Source organism: Capsicum annuum, chromosome 6 (genome assembly GCF_002878395.1).
Source record: "Capsicum annuum cultivar UCD-10X-F1 chromosome 6, UCD10Xv1.1, whole genome shotgun sequence".
Taxonomy (NCBI): Eukaryota; Viridiplantae; Streptophyta; class Magnoliopsida; order Solanales; family Solanaceae; genus Capsicum; species Capsicum annuum.
In genome coordinates, this window is record NC_061116.1 from 41,858,749 (window position 1) to 41,874,111 (window position 15,363).

Here is a 15,363-nt window from a genome sequence, read left to right on the forward strand (position 1 = left end):
ATAAGAACAATGATACTCATAATGCATTATTGTGCACTGAGTCCAACATCACGTAAAAATCCTATGTGAGGCCCATTTACGAAAAGCATATTTGAAACCAATACAATATCCCTCTATGCCCAAGGAATATTTACCTTAAAAAATATGTGAATTTCAAGCTATAATGGTCATACAATCTAGCCACCAAGATTCTAGGGATTTGATAAAAAGATGAAGGATTCTATCAAGAAATTAATGGAAGCTTACCATAAACTCAAAGAAGAAATGCATAAATTAACTTCACCCAATCTCTAAAATCACCCACAAATATTTCTCCCAAGTTTTCCCACTTTTTATGGTTCAACATTCTAGAGAATGAATGAAAAATATGGAAAATCGGGCTAAGCGAGGTTTTTATACCGTTCCCAGGTACACAACTACTGCTTTAGAGGACACTGGACCACTTAAGAGGTCACCACTTAAGCGACCTAGTGTTGATTAAGAGACATCTAGCATCTACATAGATATTGTTTAAGTGGTCCATTAACACTTTAGCGGCAACCATTTAACCGACAGGGGTTTCTCTTAAGCGGACCACCACTAGTCTAACTCGGTAGCCTAAGTGATAGGCCTATTGCTTTGAGACCCCTTCGCTTAAGTAGTGCACCAACACCAACTGAGACTTGGAATTTATTCAAGTCTAAGAAGACCCCTCGAAATTCATTTGAAATCCTGTATACTCAAATGAACTATGCTACCCTATAAAATTTGACATTCTAGACTCAATAGGACAGTTAAAATTTCCATCCGAAGTTATTTTGATGAAATGTGGATCCCATACCCACTTATCATTTTTTTTAAGTTTAAGCCAATGGCCAAAATGAGTTTGAGAGCCTCAGGACCCTAACCAAGGGTCCACCTAGCCTAAAATCAATGTTCCAAAGGTGTTAGAATAGTCAGAATTGGCATACAAGATTGTTTGGCTGAAGTTTTCACTCAGTAGCCAATTTGAACCAGTGATGTGTCATGGTTTCATAGCACTTTTAATGCTTAAAAATGGAAATTATGCAAGTACTTTTAGTAGTTATGATGTGTTTTTTTGTCTATTTTGTAGGGAACTAGGTTTTGGAGATTAACATGAAGAAAAAGAATCAAGATTTGCAGAAAAGACTTCTTACGAGTTTGCCTACGTGATGTAGGTAGCACTTACGTGGATTAGGTAGGTAGTATAGGTTCAGAGTGGAAAACTTCAGAGAATAAAAAGTTGATGAAATGATCTTTTTACTTATGAAGGGTCACCTATGACTCGTTGGTACTACCTAGGACATTGTAGGTGCCAGTACAAGTAGAAGAAAATTGAAGTTTAGAAAAGCTGCAAGGTTGAGGATTTCCTGGTACCTAAGATAAGGCAACCTATGGGACGTAAGTACAAATTATGCCCCATAGATACCAGTGCAAGAAGATATGTTGTAGAATTGAAGACTCTATTACCTACGATGGCCACTTATGTGGCGTAGGTACCATTTACATCCCGTAAGTGGCACCGTAAGTGGCCATTGACATTGTTTTCCCTATACATTTTAGGTTAGATTCTTGAGGTTCTTCTGTATTCTATATATATTCTTTTGTTGTTCTTTGTTAGTTTAGGCACTCATATTATTCACAAACATATATTTGATTGTAAAACTGAATTTTCATCTTGGAATTTCTTTATTCTTGGTTTTTGGTTGATTAGTTCATTTGAGACTTTGGTTTTTATTCTTTTATTATTAATCCTATTATTATGATATTACTTCTATACTTTCTTCATTGAATTCTATGGTGTTTATTGCCACTATAAGTGGATAAATTCCTTTTCCACGGTTGTGGGTACCTTAACACAATAAAAAAGTAGGGGAAGTGTGAGATTCTTCTAGATCATTATTTACACTTGCATTGTGATGTTCTTTAATTGAATTGTTATCTTAGTGGTGGTGAATACTGAGAACCCACATGTATTTGAGATTGTCTTCACAGGAGAGATTGAGATTGGGAAAAGAAGATTACAATAGTGATTCGAGGCTATTAACCCTTGTATCATAACTTAATACCCACAAGGTGATAGTTAAAATGGGATCAAAGACAAGGGTTAGTAAGGAGACACCTTGAGACTCATAAGGTAAAGGGTGAGATTTATCAATATGTTCCCAAGATGGTTGGTAATACCTAGTTTGTCTAATTTTGCATATATGATAGTGATATAGTTAGATTGAGCATGAGAAACCTACAGAGTTAGGAAGTAAGGGGGAAGACAGTCCTAGTGTTCAGCTTAAATTGTTTACAACCAAATGAATTCACAACTTTTTACTTTGTACTATTACTACAAATTTCCCCCATTTATTTTCTTACACTTTCGGTTACTTCAATAAGTTTTAAAAATAGATTAGACATATTCGCTATGGGTTAGACTCCAACCTAGTTGAGTTACTATAATTTGACGTCGACCGTATTATATCTTCTTAGAGGGTATAGTTTGGGAGACATTAAATTTTAGCACTGTTATCGGGGAATACAATTATGGATTTATTGATTGAAGTTGTTGAGGTTTTTGGGTTTTACTTTTCTATTCATCTTGGGGAATATGCTAGTGTATGACCAGTACTGTGAGTCAAGGCAATCCCTTGATCCTATTTGATCCAGAGCCTAAAAATATCTGAGAAAAAAATTGTAGGATGTCATAGCATGGTCATAAATCTCATTATGAGCTATCTCAAGATGATCCACAGACTTGACTCCACCACTTTCTTAGGAGAGAGCCACAAAAACTATTTCATAGTTATTAGATGAAGCAAATGTGAGGAGGGATAATAAGGTTACCTAATGTAGAGCTTAACAGGTAGAAAAAGAGAGACAGAGGCAAGAAGCTAATCATCAAGCAATATTCAACATAGGTATAAGAGATAAAGCTCCATTACCCCTAACTTTTTAGTATTTGACAGCTTATGAATATCCAGATGCAGACATGGGTTATGTAGATCCTATCAAGACAGGATACATCATTTCTCCTGAGTTGTCCAAGGTGGTAAAGTTCAACATTACTAGTGTTGTGACCCAGTTGTTGAATCTGTAAGGTGTGTTAGTTGTCCTATTGACTGATGATGTAAACATGTACCTCATAAATTTTGTTAGAATTTGCACTTTATATAATATGCCTAGGGTAGATTAGGAAGCATTGAGACTTAAGTTGTTTCCATTCTCTCTAACTGGTGAAGCTACATTATGGTTAGGGGAACTACCTCGTGAGTTATGGGTCCATTACTAATTGGAATGAGTTGCGGTAGTAGTTTTTAGACCATTTATTTTCTTTAGCCAAAATGCTACAAATGAAGGAAGAGATCCATAACTTCAGGACACTACATTCTCAACCAATGTATGAGGCATGGTTTTGGTTTGATAAAAAGTTGATGGTGGTACCTAATCATAGAATTTTAGGGAGAAATCTGCTGGAGATTTTCTATCATGCCCTAAATACTAGTTCCAAATCTATGGTGGATACTATTACTAGTGAAGTGTTCATAAACTTGCATTGGGAAACAACATCAGATATCTTAGATTGAATTTCTCTTACCAAAATAGGGTGGCATACTCAGGAGGTAGAAAGAGGTGTCTGTACTTATGTAATTGGTACTTCTGGTGAGTCTAGGATTTTTCATAATTTGATTGCTCAGAAGGTTACATAGCTGACAGAGATTGGGTTATTTATAAAAAAAATTGTAATAATGAATTCTAAGAAGGTTAAGGTTGTGGGTTCATAGGGTAAGGACTCTAAGTCATATGATTATAATACAGATGAAAAGACAAAGTACCTAGATAGAGAGTGGTAGGTTTGCAAGCTACGGTCCAATCATCTGCTTAAGATAATTAGAACTCAATACAAGGAAACAAGGTAAGAACTACTATAGGGATAGATATAGAGATTAGAGTAGAGAGAGAGATAGTGATTAGAGGTGTAAGGATGACTAAAACAAAGAGTGGTGTTTACGTTCTGCTCGGGAATACAAACACTGAGTCAAGGATGGAGGCTATGTCGTCAAAGGTAGTAAAGGGTCATGAAAGTCAAGAAAGTTTCCTTAAGGAGATTAAGGCAGACATTTAAGGTTTGACCCAGAAAGTGGAATCACATGATATTACGATCAACAAAACTTGAACAATAATTTGGTCAGATGCTAGAGACCTTGAAACACTATTAACCGAGACTCTTCTAAATAATATTGTGCAGAATATAAAGAATGACACTAATTTTTTGGACATCACTACTCACAGTGGTAAGGCCATTATTGATCCTCCCTTGCCTATAGTTGATGATGATAGGGAAGATGTTGTTGATGTAGATGAGGCACCTGAAGTAGAATTTGAAAAGTTGGTGACTAGCAGTAAGCTACCACAAAAATTGACAGGTGTTGATAAAAGTGTGGAGAAGTATAAAGGAAAAGAAAAGGAAGTCAAGTCTGTGTTGAAGACCATTTCACGACCTCCCTTTTCTTTTCCTTAAAGATTGAAGCAAAAATAAGAGAAAGAGCAGTATCAGAAGTTCCTATCAATGTTAAAGGAACTGTTTGTTAATATACCTCTTGTAAAAGCATTAGAGAAAATGATAGGCTATACAAAGTTCATGAAAGATTTGGTTACTAAGAATTAGACGGTGAGTTTTAAGCTTGCTGATAATGTGCACCATTGAAGTGTTGTTGCTTCTAGGTCATTGGTTAAGAAGAAGGAGGACCCCAGAGCATTTACTATTCCATGTACCATTGAGTCCTTCAACTTATCTCGAGCCTAATGTGATTTGGAAGTTATTATCAACCTGATACTATTAGTTGTGTTTAAGTAGTTGGGGTTTGGGGAACCCAAACCTACATCTATGAGGTTATTGATAGCTAACCGAACTTGAAGCCTACCACCTTTTAGCGGTGTATGATTTCGATATTTTCTAACATGGAGGAGGACACTATAGAGGTTTTTATGGATGACTTTTCCATAGTTGGGGACTCTTTTGATGATTGTTTGGACCATTTGGACAACTCACCCCAAAGTTGTGAGGATTACAATCTGGTGCTGAATTGGGAGAAGTGTCATTTCATAGTGAAAGAAGGTATTGTTCTCGGTCAAAAATTTTCAAAGCAGGGTATTGAGGTTGATAGATCAAAGATAGAGGTGATTGAAAAATTACCTCCAATGAAATTAGTTAAAGGTATTCGAAGATTTTTGGGTCATGCTGGCTTATATAGGAGGTTCACAAGAACTTCTCTAGAATTGCTAATCCTCTATGAAATATATTAGATAAGGAGGTGAAATATGCATTTGATGATGCATGTCTCAAGGCTTTTGAGTTCTTGAAGGATAGGTTGATCACGGCTCCTATTATTGTGTCCCCTATTGGTCTTTACCATTTAAGGTTATGTCCTATGCTAGTGGAGTAGCCTTTGGTGATTTCCTAGGACAAATACGTGAGAAAATACTTCACCCAATCTATTATATACTACCAAAGCATTAAACCCAGCACTGAATAACTATATAGTCATTGAGTAGGAGTTACTTACGGTGGTTTTTTCCATTGAGAAATTTTGGTCCTATTTGACAGGGACCAAATTCATTGTTCACATTAATCATGTAGCTTTAAGGTATCTACCGTTGCAGAAAAATTTAAAAATGTGATTGATATGTTGGTCCTCTTGTTGAAAGAATTTGACTTTGAGGTGAAGGACTAGAAGAGCACTGTGAAAAAGGTTGTTGATTGCTTATTTTGCCTAGAGAAGGAGGCAATATAGAAGTTAGGGGAAGAGATTGATAAAGATGATTCTTTTCCAGATGAGCGAGTCTTGGTAGAATCTCAAGAATTAATCTCCTGGTTTGGTAATTTTTCCAACTTCTTGGCAAGTGATCTCTTTTCGAAGGATTTACCATTCCACCAGCAAAAGTGGTTCATGAATGGGGTGAGAAGATTTTACTGGGATAAACCTTATCTCTTTCGAATTTGTGTGGATGGTGTTACTTGTTGATGTATTCCTGAGATAGAGATCATGAGCCTACTTGAGACTTATCATTCATCACTAGTGTCACGACCCAATCGTCAGGTCATGATTGTATAACCCACTAGTAGGCAAGCCAACCCATAGTCTAAAATTGCTAGTAGAGAACTACCAAGAGTAATGGAGGAGAATGCAGAATAAATATAGTAAAAAGGGTAAAATACACAAGACATTCGCAAAACCTAGGGGAATCGGTATAGGAGCTTCAAATATAATACAATTATAAAGTGAAGTACAAATGAATATATTGATACAACCCATCTCTGAATACAACATAAATACTAGTCTGGCGCACCCCATGGGAAAATGCTGGGTTTGATGAATTCCCTATCTAAGAGATCCTTCAACTGATCTTTCAGTTCCTTGATTTCTGTTGGAGCCATTCCATATAGTGGAATAGAAATAGGTTGAGTATCCGGAAGAAGGTCTATGCCGAAGTCTATTTCTCTTTTGGGAGGAATTCCTGGAAGATCTTTGGGAAAGAAATCTAAGTATTCATTAACAATAGGGACTGTTTCGAGGATAGGATATTCAGAACTGGAATCTTTAACATGCATGAGATGATACACACACCCCTTAGAAATCATTTTCCTTGCTCGAAGGTAGGAAATAAGTTGACCCGTGAATACTGAAATGCTACCCTTCTACTCTAGGACAGGCTCATTCGGGAACTGAAACTGAACTATGCTATTTCTGTAGTCGACTATGGCATAGCAGCAATGAAGCCAATCCATGTCGAGAATGACATCAAAATCAGTCATCTCTAACTCCACAAAATCTGCTAACGTGGATTTCTGAGATATCATAACCGGGCAGTTCCTGTATACCCGCTGGGCTATGATGGTTTTACCCACTGAGGTAGAGACTGAGAAGGGCTCTACTAGGACTTCGGAAATGATTCCAAAATTGCCTGCTATGTATAGAGTAACAAAAGACAAAGATGCACCTGGGTATAGCAAAGCATAAACACGAACATGGAAAATTTGTAACATACCAATAACAACATCAGGAGAATTTTCCTGATCCTATCAGGACTAAAGACCATAGAGTCTGTTTAGGCGTTGCCCACTAGTAGCACTGGAAATGGCACCCTGCTGGTTTGGGCGACAGGACTGAGCTATAGAATAATTTTGCTGACCCTGAAGACTTAACTGCAGACACTCCCTAGTCCTGTGGCCTGGCTTGCTACAACCAAAACAGACATCACTACTGTCTCTGCAAATGCCCTTGTGGTTCTTACCACAAGTATGACAAAGGGTATTCGTTCGGGCACTGCTAACACTGCCCTGAGATTTAGAGCCAGGCGCTTTATTTCTATTGCCGTCTCTGAACTTTGGTAATGGAGCACTGGCAGAGGAAGGAGCTAGAATGGCTGACTTGGAGCGAAACTGTGAACGATTTCCTCCATCTGACTTGGGGTGAGCAAAGTTGAAATTACCTGACCTTGCTCTCTTGTTCTACCTCTCCTTAGTCTTAAACTTCTGCTCTTCTACTTGCTAGGCATGGGTCATGAGTCTTGCTAAGGTCATATCACCGATCAGCATCACAGACCTACACTCATTTACCACACTATTGTTGACCCCTGATACGAACTTCCTCATCTTAGCTCCATTGTCTGCAACCACATGAGGAGCATACCTGGCTAGCTGAGTAAATCTAAGAGAATACTCCCTAACTGTCATATTCCTCTGCCTGAGGTTGATGAACTCAAAAACTTTGGCATCCCTCAGCTCGCAAGGAAATAATCTGTCTAAGAAGACCATGACAAATTCCTCTCACTTGATAGGGTCTGTATCATCTAACCTTCCAAACTTCCACTTTTTTTACCAATCATAAACTACATCCTATAACTGGTAGGCGGCTAACTCAGCACTCTATATAGAAGTAACACCCATGATGTCAATGACCTTCTGGACTTGGTCAATAAACTCCTGAGGGTCCTCATAAGACTTAGACCCATGGAAAGATAGAGGGCTCATCCGGGTGAAGTCCCGAACCCAAGTTGCTTTGGGAGTGGCCACTGGATTAGCCGAAATGACTGGTGGCCATTCAGTCTGTGCAGCCATGGACTGAGCAAGTGTGGTAAATGCGGCTCTAAACTCCGCATAGGAAATATGTTCGCCCAAAGGATCTTCGGGCTGAGAATCTACCTGGTTTCTTCTCTTTGGGGCCATGGTCTGGAATAAGAGAAGAATGGATTAGGCAAAAAGTTTAACTTGTGATTATGCTCACTAGCATGACATGAATAATGAAGAAAGGGGACTGTTCCTAAAATATCTTATAGCCTCCTGCACAAAAATGTGGTGCACAACACACCCATGTACAAGACTATACTAGATGCGGCTTTTAGACTTCCTAGGATTCTATTGAACCTTAGACTCTGATACCAAGTTTGTAACACCCCGATTCGCTGAACCGGGATGCCCCATAGTGCTCATGACCCCGAGGGACCACAAGCTAACCCATGTTTGATATTTGTACCTGTATACTGCAAATCATGAGGTAATAATACGGAATACATAGAACTGTAAGGCCATAAGGTTCAACTGAATACAATCATGTGGATGAAAATACCCAAAACAACTCAATCTGAACGTAAATTGAACATAAATCTGAAATCCTCTAAACTATCTGAATAAGGAGTTGAAGGAACATGTCTCCAACTAACTCCGTAAAACTAAACTGAAGAATAAATAAATGAATCAAATCATATTGTCCTCGAATCAATGAGGACTCACTGTGTCTCTACGACCAAAATGATACCGCTACTGCTGGGCTGGAGCTCGTTTCTCAAAACCTATGGTGTAACATGAAAAGAAAGCACCATAGCGCAAATGCGTCAGTACAACTGGAGTACTGAGTATACGAGGAAGGTAGGCTGAAGATAAAGGGTTTTATGCATGAATAACACTGTCTGACTAATATTAACGTGGGAGTGCAAACACACATATATAGAAACAGGGACCGTGAATACGTGATAGCATGACCTGTAAGCTAATACATGGTTTACTAATAACTATCATGACTGATACTGAAACTGATAACATGGACGACTGTATCTGATAGTCCTGTATATACTGAAATCTGAAGAACGCCCTGAGTTATTTTACTGAGACTGATACTGAAACTGTGGGAAGCAGTGTTTAACCAACATGCCCCATGTATACCGTTATAGCTAAGCTGGGGTCCCATCTCTACCCCGACTAGAGGGGTGTCAATAATGTGCCACAGGTAAGGACAGCCTATGAGTGACCCTTATCTAGCGGGTACTCAGTGAGAACAGTCAGAACCCTAAACTGATGGGTTAAGCCACCTTATCAACCATAATCTGACGAGTTAAGATGTCTCAACCTACGCTGGCTACGTAGTTCTGGAACACAAGGATTGCTACTAAGAATCACACCCTGAATTGGCGGGTGAGTTCCCATCCTTGGGTTCACTCGGTACTAACCTCTACTCCCATCTGGAGAGACTGGACATGAATAACTGACTGTACATGACTTAATCTTACTGAATTCCATTGACTGGGTGTATGTTACTAATATCTAACAACTGACTAAGATCATGAGGTTTTCCTAGTCACATGACTGACTAAAGTCTATGGAATCATAGCTTGAGTTCAGATATCGTGAAACATGATATGGATCTAGGCACACAGCTATAGTTTTCAGGTACAAGTACCCCGAGGACTCGATAAAAGAAAACTGACACACATAACTGACTTGATCTTAAGAGTAGAGTCCATAATTTATAATATCATAAGTAGGGATCTCATACTAAGCATGGTTATTAGCAATGTATTGCATGGAAAGGATTTCATATCACATGGAAGTACTTTCACAATCTTAATGTCATGTTCATTGCATAATCATATTGGCAACACATACCAATAGCATGGAAGTTCATGTGGATTGAATGGTTATCATACATCTTGTTCATAAGTAGGATTTGCAAGTAAAGATAGCATAATCTCATAAGAATAGTTCATGAGTATTCGAACAACATTTACAAGGCACATTAACAACATAGAAGTCATTGGAACGTAAGGGCATATCATGAATCCTTCACTTAGCCACAATTTAGCTATATTGCATGATTTCTTGTTCCTTAGGCATTTTATCAAACACCTTACATGCACATCTTAAGAATAAGTTAAATCATCAAATTATACATCATGAACAACCAAACTTACATGTTTCAAACTTATATGATATCATGAATTCATAAAAATATATAAAGATTCCATCTTGGGAATCACCCAATATCAACAACATGATCATCAACACTCAACAATATAGAAATCATACTTTATAATGAAAAATCAGAAAACAAACAACCATCAACATGGGTATGATCATATCACCACAATCAACCAAGTTTTTGTATTTTAAAGATTAATTCTTAAACTCCACGGACGAAAGAAATTCGTGGATGAACACTATGCATACCTTAGAAGGAAGATTCTTGATGATTGATGGAGGAATTTCCTTGAAATCGGATCTTTAAGCTTAATTATGCAACCCTAGTTGTTTTTCTCCTTTAGTGCTCTTGGATGATGGGGCTTTGAGATAAAAATTGGGTTGCAGTATGTTTAGAAGATATATATTTCGTAGGGTTAAGTTTAGGGACGTGTAAGGAGTATTTAAAGAATTAATTACCTTTAAAATAAATCAAGATGGAGTATTTTTGACACCTGGAATTGACTTAGGCGGCACCCAAGTGATCACCTATGCTTGGGTTGGGCGGCGCCTAACCAATCGCCTATTCTTACTGTCTCTCACAAAAAAGGGCATAACTTTTTGCTTGGGTATTGGATTAAGGCGAAATTGGTATCGTTGGAAAGATAATTTGATTTTCTACAAGTTGGTGGGTCTAAATCAGCCAAAATGCCATATTAACATCGAGTTATACTCTTTTAAAGATGACCCTTGCAAAATTGAACACTAAAACTTGATGGATTTAAAAACTCTTAGCTTGTATTACCTTGAGTGACTCATATGAACATGCTTAATGCATCATAAGCTATCCTATCACTAGGATATTCATTGTAAGTTATGTACTCAAGTATAAATCATAGGATAGGAGATTTCATACGTAGGAATACTTATTCACTTCCTAGCTTAGAAACATGTGGGGTATTACAATAAGGTTGATATATAGGTGCACATTAGTAATTGGCAATATGCGTGCAAGAACAAATGCCAAGACATAATCCATAATACCATAACCTATCCAATACTATGTAGTAACCCAATGTATATACCTCCTCCAGCTTAACAACTTCCAAAAGCTGGACCTGCGATGACCACCCTTCTCCAGCACAACAACTTATAAATAAGGGGTACCTAGGGAATTTTGGGAGCACCTATATACATGTACCTGGTCCCGATCCAGGATTTACAATCATCATCATCATCATTATCAATTCCATCAACATCCTCAACCTTCTTCGTCTAGTACTGAAGAGGTGTATATATATGTATAATAAATTCACAAACTCCAAACTATGCCTGAAAGAGTGTAAACCCTTTAATCCATTGCCCGGGATAAACTTTGGGGCTAAATTATCGTAAAGGTAAAGAAAAGGTTGGTAAGATTTCACGACCGAAGTAGGTAGTCATAACAAAATCATGGACCAAAATCTATCTCAACCATATCTTTAAAACACCATTTTCAATCTTATTGCACATAGGTCATCCATTAAGATGGTATGATTCCCGTTATGAAGAAAGCTATTTAAGGTGAAAAGTGATCTTTAATCCTTTTTAGGAAAAGCAATAGTAAAATCATATTTTAGTTGGAATCATACCATTTACCATTTTAGTAATCATGAATGTGCCGAATCAATGCATGCCATCACCAGTATTCAAACAATGTAATCATAAGCATCAACATATCCTCAACTACGGCCACATCTTTTACAAGGATAAACCATCCCACAGAATTCAACCAATATCATAACACGACCTTGGGCCCAATAATATATGTATTAATATATATATATATATATATACATATATATATATATATGGCATAGCAATAACATCATAATCTAGGAGAACCATCACAATCCACCAAGTATCATATTAAACATCATACTAATGATTCATAAGCCTCAACTATACCTAATATACTAACAACCTATGATAATAGGATCCTAGATGCACAATAAGCATTTCACTTTATGAGTAAATTCACCCATCTAATCCCCAAACTTCAATATTCTAGACTAGGTCACGTTTATCTACTCAAATCAATCTTAATATTCTTATTTCACGTGGAATATATAAAACACATCATACACAGAACCCTACCTCACCATCGAACAACAAATCCTTGAGTGGTCCATAAAATGTCTATCTTTACTCCGCGACCTTAAAATGTTGCCATGCTATAAAGATCATAATCTATGAGTCATTAGGAGTCCAATAAGACCCATATTGCCATATTATGGGTCGGGTTAAATTTTGGGTCAAGAATGGCCCCGCGGGGTTCGTAAATAGAATCTAAAATTGAATCAATCACGGGGTCCCACAAAGGATAAGGAATGTGTGCTTAAAAGCTGAGCACAAACAGAACACAAATTGGGTCCCAAATCAACCCTTAATTTTTAGGAATTTAAAGTCCTAATTTCTAAGAATTTACCATAAACTTGGATGGAAATCAAAGGGAAAATCAATGGAAATGACCAAAAAGGATTAGGCTATCTTACCTTAGCTTATTTGGATGCTTCCCCACTCTTTTAATTTTTTTGAGCTCTCAAAATGATGTAAAAATGGTGGAAAAAAGATGGAAAATTATTGGAAGAAGAGGATTAAATATGGTGTTGGCAGTTGCTATCGCAACTCTGACATCGCGATCGCGATCTTGCAAGGGTAAGTCCCATATGGCGATCATGATTTAAGCTCATCGTGAATGCGATCTACCGAGGTAGAAATCGTATGTCTTGATAGCAATTTACATTCATCAGGAATGTGATCTTTCGAGGCAGAAATTGTATACCGCGATCGTGATTTACCCTTTGTGAATGCGATCATTCTAGTGACCTGATGCACCAAATTTTGCTTAGTCCAAAAGAGATTTTGAGTACTCGAGATTCGTTTAGTATGTGAAAATCAAAACTATTTTCATTTTGATTAGGTCTATTGAATCAAAGGGAAATTTACCATGAACTTGGATAGAAATCAAAGGAAAAATCAAATCTATTGAATATGCAACCAAATTCAATGTTTTGGACTCAATTGAACCATCAAAACTTTTATCCAAGATCATTTTGACTAAATGTATGGCCCACACCTAAAGCCTCTGGACCTAAACCAAGGGTTCCCCTACCCTAAAATTAATGTGATAGAGCTTTCGGAGTTCTCATCTGAGGTTATCTTCTAGAAGTTATGGACAATTCTTATATAGCAAAAGCTCTAAAATAGGGAAATGAGCCTAAAATCCAAACGAACTGTCCGATCACCAAACCAATAGTTTTTGCAAGTTATAAATGACCTGTAGCCGTTGTCGAAAGGCTCAAAATACCCAAAAAAGCACACAAATTGAGAAAATGACTAGAAAGGTCATTATAATATCCACTACTAAAAGAACTTTTGCCCGTGAAAGTCAATGGATAGAAAGATCTCCAAAAGGTCAAAAGGGTAAGGTACTGGGCCCATATGCTCTGTGTACGACTTCACAAATAACCTCGAAGAAGATAGAATACTTCCAAGGGATTTTTTGTGGGTATCCCTTTCTCAATGATCTTTCGCACTTCACTCTCGAATAGCTAAAACTTAACCTTAACCAACAAATGGCCTCCAACTGAACTGAGGAAGGCTGATACATGCAAATTTGAACCGTGTCATACTGATACCACATCGATACTAACATATTCCAACAAAGGCTCATCCATGCCAAAGACAAACCAAGGCATGAGTCATAAAACCAACTCTAAATACAAATATCACCTTCTTTTGCCATTCCCTACTATCCACTCCAAACCAGGAAGAAATCACTTTTGTCTCATCTGCATAATTTCATCATAGAAAACTCAAAAAACTAAAGAAGATATACTGATGGTCTATATGGGAAACATGAGAATAAGACCATAAGGTGCTACCTGGGCACACAAATAGAGATAACCAAGGAATATAATCTACGCTAATGCTACAACTGGTCCGGATGATAATCAAAATTTAAATCCAAAAGTCCAAAGCATAACTACTCATCATTAAATGATCCTCTCCAGAATGTCCCATCAATCTAGAATAAAACAAAGATGAATCCAACTCAAGCATACTACTCCCGTAGAGGATATCATACAAAAATATCAATAAAAATTGAATACCCGAGGTCAAAAATGAAGGAACCAATACCATGTCCATGAACTATCATCTGAACACCTAACAAACATAATCCATCCAAACTCAGGAAGATCAGATAGGTAACCATAGAGTAGGCTCGACTAGCCTATATATGAAATCCTAACTGAGAAAAATCTAGAATGAAGGCTACACCCAAGCTCTACAACTCCAAGCTGAAATCTTAACACCAAGGAAGAATCGCTCAATCTCAACTACCTAAACCAATCCTGAAAATAGGTAAGCCTTCATACTCCAAATCCACCATAACTTCCAAATCGGCATCCCAAGGTGTCAAATCCAACATTGAGAAAACAAGCCAGAACTAAAGCTAAATACTCAAATTGACCTTACTATCCAAATCAAACATATCTTTACTAAATCATGCCAAAATAGAAACTAAAATGTAGCTGACGAACCAAAATCACTATGGAGAATAAATCACCTACTGGAAACATAAGAAATTAACTCTATATATACTGGAGGGAATGAACCACCAAAACATACTCAAAAATTCATCAAGGTTGCAAATCACACTAGTAATAGCAAAAACTTTAGAAACTCAAATAAGTACAACCTTAACCAGAAAATAATCCATCTAATACCCCATTTCAGTAAAGAATACTTAATTCTCCAACTTAGGAAATGGTCACAGGAAGGATCACCTATCTCCAACTCTCTAATTCTGCTAGAAGAAGAACCATATTATGGCAAAAATAGAGTATCCAAGTATACACCAATCTAGAGTATCCAACAAAAGAGGAAAATGACCAACCTCATCTTGCTACAAAAGAGAAATCATCCAACCAAGCTAGCTGCCCAAACCAACAAATAAGAACTACAAGGAAGGGGATAATTATAACTAGATACTAATAGTCTAGCTATCTACCAAGATGGACAATTACATCCAACAATGAAAACAATAAAAACATTAATATAAATATCAATATAAGGGATAGGTGGTACGAAAATAA

General features: G+C 37.2%; 1 long non-coding RNA gene across 1 annotated transcript in view; it reads right to left on the reverse strand.

Annotated features, from left to right (window-relative positions):
- Nucleotides 1-8,785: 8,785 nt before the first annotated feature.
- The window catches only part of LOC107875068, a 34,914-nt gene continuing 28,336 nt past the window's right edge, over nucleotides 8,786-15,363 (reverse strand). Inside the window, exon 3 of the long non-coding RNA XR_001675725.2 lies at nucleotides 8,786-8,841. This is a non-coding gene — a long non-coding RNA (uncharacterized LOC107875068). The remainder of the gene's footprint in view (nucleotides 8,842-15,363) is intronic.